Here is a 2500-nt window from a genome sequence, read left to right as displayed (position 1 = left end):
AGGTTAACGTGGCTTCTAACGTGGCTATTTGTGAGCAATTGCCAACGTTAGTGACAATGTTAAGTGTCACTAACATTGGCTCAACTTCTCTTCTCCACGTTAGAGTTCACGTTAACTTAGTTAACGTGACCCTTTAACATGGGCATTGATGACTTTTGAGAGTGTTTTTGGCAATCACTTTTCTCCTTAACTTTGCAAGTTACCTCCCATTCCTTGCTTCCTTTGGTCCTGAAATCAAGCAATAGAGTGCATCAAAGTTCTAGTCCAAGTCATGGGTAATGCAATATACAATTTTGTCATTAAAATCATGCAAAATCCTCATGAAATAATGTAAAATGCACAATGTATGCTTGAATCAAGGTCTGAGTGAATATCTGTCCAAAAATAACTTATTTCCTAAGAAAATGCATGAAAATACCTAAAAACAATAAAGAAAAGGTCAGTGAAACTGGCCAAAATGCCCTGGCATTAGTGGGCAAATACAATCAGTTCAATTAAGTTTCAGGCTTTAAGCCAAACCCCAAACCATTACTCATTATCATTTATAAGAAAAAATATCATTGGCATTCAATAATTAAAAAGAATCACCATGACTAAGCAATGAACAATTAAAATTAGTAAGTATTGGTGGTATTAACAAGCACACAACAATAGTATTAAAACAGATTGTATTTGCAATGAAGAAATCTGCGCAAATTTATTTAGAATAATGAAATTGGCAAACAAGTCCAACCTTCAATTTCCTCATCTTCAAGAGGTGCATCCTTGTCAAACTCAAATCGCTTCCAGCCCTTGCCTTTTTCTGAGTCTTGGCAGCTGCATTAAAAAATATCCCACGAAATCAAGTTAGTACAACATGTATAAACCAGCACAATTACACAATGTGTGGTTTTTTGAATTAAATCCTTTCTCTGTTGATCGTTGGAGACATGGCAAACAAGGGCCAAAACTTCAATTCCTTTAGCCCTAAGTTTCTCAAGAGTAACAACTCAATCGATGGTATGAACATATAAATAATTATTATTATGAATGAATTTTGTTGGGCATCAATCTAGCATCAATTAAATTAAGAACAAATTAAAAACAAAAACAAGTAATAATTTGAAGTTCCAATAATACTAAATTACTAATCAGAACAAGTAAAAAAAAACAAGTAACAAATCAGAAAAAAACTACACAGAACAATAATCAACAGCCCTAATATTCACAAGTTTTGATAATCAAAAACAATATCCCTAATCAGAAGTTCTAATAAATTAAATCCTAGACTTCCATGGCATTACAGTTAATTTCAAAATAAAATCCCCTACCTCAATTAGCCAAAACTCAGTAATTAAACACAACTCCGACAATTCTTTATCACAACCAGCTAAACACAGAATTTTCCAGCATTCTCAAACATTTAAGAAATCAAGCACATGTTCATAATAGTTCATCAGCTACCAACCAAGTTTCCAAGCATACCCTTATCATCATCAAATCACACAACCAATAAAAATCATCCCCAAACAAAACACAACAACAAATCAATCTTATCACAATCAATCGTATTCACTATTACCAACAATTCTGACTTTCATCAATTAGCCATACATAACATTTATAAGTTATTTTCATTACTCAATAATATCTTTGGGCATTGTTAATTTAAAAGCTTTCAATTTACAAATGAACCCCTACCTCAATGTCGCAATAGCAAGATTTGACGCAGGAATCCCCTTTATCCCCAATTCGTGGCAGCAGCAGCGATTCTAGTAATATTCTCGCAGCAAAAACATTCAATAGCTCTAGACAAGGGCGGTAACGCCGAACAATAACAATAATGACTCTGAAAAACTAAATGAATCAGAAACAATTGCAGAGCAAGGTGATACAGGGCAATTTCTTCATAAGCTTACTAAAACGGAAGGTAATAGAAACAATGTCTCCAATTTGGTCATAGCTTGGTGGCTGGCTCGCGATGGAGGAACGCCTCCTTCCGCCTCTAGTTCATGATTCCAATGACGATGAGTGACTTGGGCAGAATCAGAATTGGCAACATCATCTCCTCCTCCCACATGCAATGGTGACGGTAGGGGCTCCGGTGGCTAGGGCTCCGATCGGAGGCAGCAGTGGTGGCAGGACACCGCGGTGGTGAAACCCTTTTCCCTTCCCTTCGTCGATCGCGTCTTCCCTCTCTCACGCGCTTCTGGTTCTTGTGGCTGAGCCTTTCTCAGCTTCTCCCTCTCACCCACATGACGGCAGTGGCGGTGGCTGAACGAAACGGACGCGATCTGGGCAGCAATGGCGCGGCGCAGGATGCGACGGAGCTGGTAGCGGCCGAGCGCGACGGCTCCTCTCCTTCCTCGCATTGTCCCTGGCTCGCAGCACTCTCTCCTCTCCGATCGTGACCTTCTTTCTCTCGTCTCCCTTAATCCCCGTTTTTTTTTTCTTTCTTTTTTGTTTTCTGAGGCTGTGTTATGTGTATATGGGGGAGAGGGGCTGGCAGTGGGTGAGTGAG

At 39.0% G+C, this 2500-nt stretch overlaps 1 long non-coding RNA gene across 2 annotated transcripts in view; it reads right to left on the bottom strand.

Annotated features, from left to right (window-relative positions):
* LOC107479656 (uncharacterized) overlaps positions 1 to 2267 on the bottom strand; it is a 15647-nt gene extending 13380 nt beyond the window's left edge. The window contains exons 1-3 of one of the 2 annotated variants that reach the window (XR_008007353.1): positions 1899 to 2267; positions 1681 to 1787; positions 734 to 816 (exon numbers count right to left, since the gene is read on the bottom strand). This is a non-coding gene — a long non-coding RNA (uncharacterized LOC107479656). Of the gene's footprint in view, positions 1 to 733; positions 817 to 1680 lie in introns of both variants that reach the window. The other variant, XR_001590237.3, reaches the window with a different exon arrangement.
* Between the last annotated feature and the right edge of the window lie 233 nt (positions 2268 to 2500).

The sequence above is a fragment of the Arachis duranensis genome, chromosome 3 (assembly GCF_000817695.3).
Source record: "Arachis duranensis cultivar V14167 chromosome 3, aradu.V14167.gnm2.J7QH, whole genome shotgun sequence".
Classification (NCBI taxonomy): domain Eukaryota; kingdom Viridiplantae; phylum Streptophyta; class Magnoliopsida; order Fabales; family Fabaceae; genus Arachis; species Arachis duranensis.
This window is presented reverse-complemented; position numbering and strand designations above follow the sequence as displayed.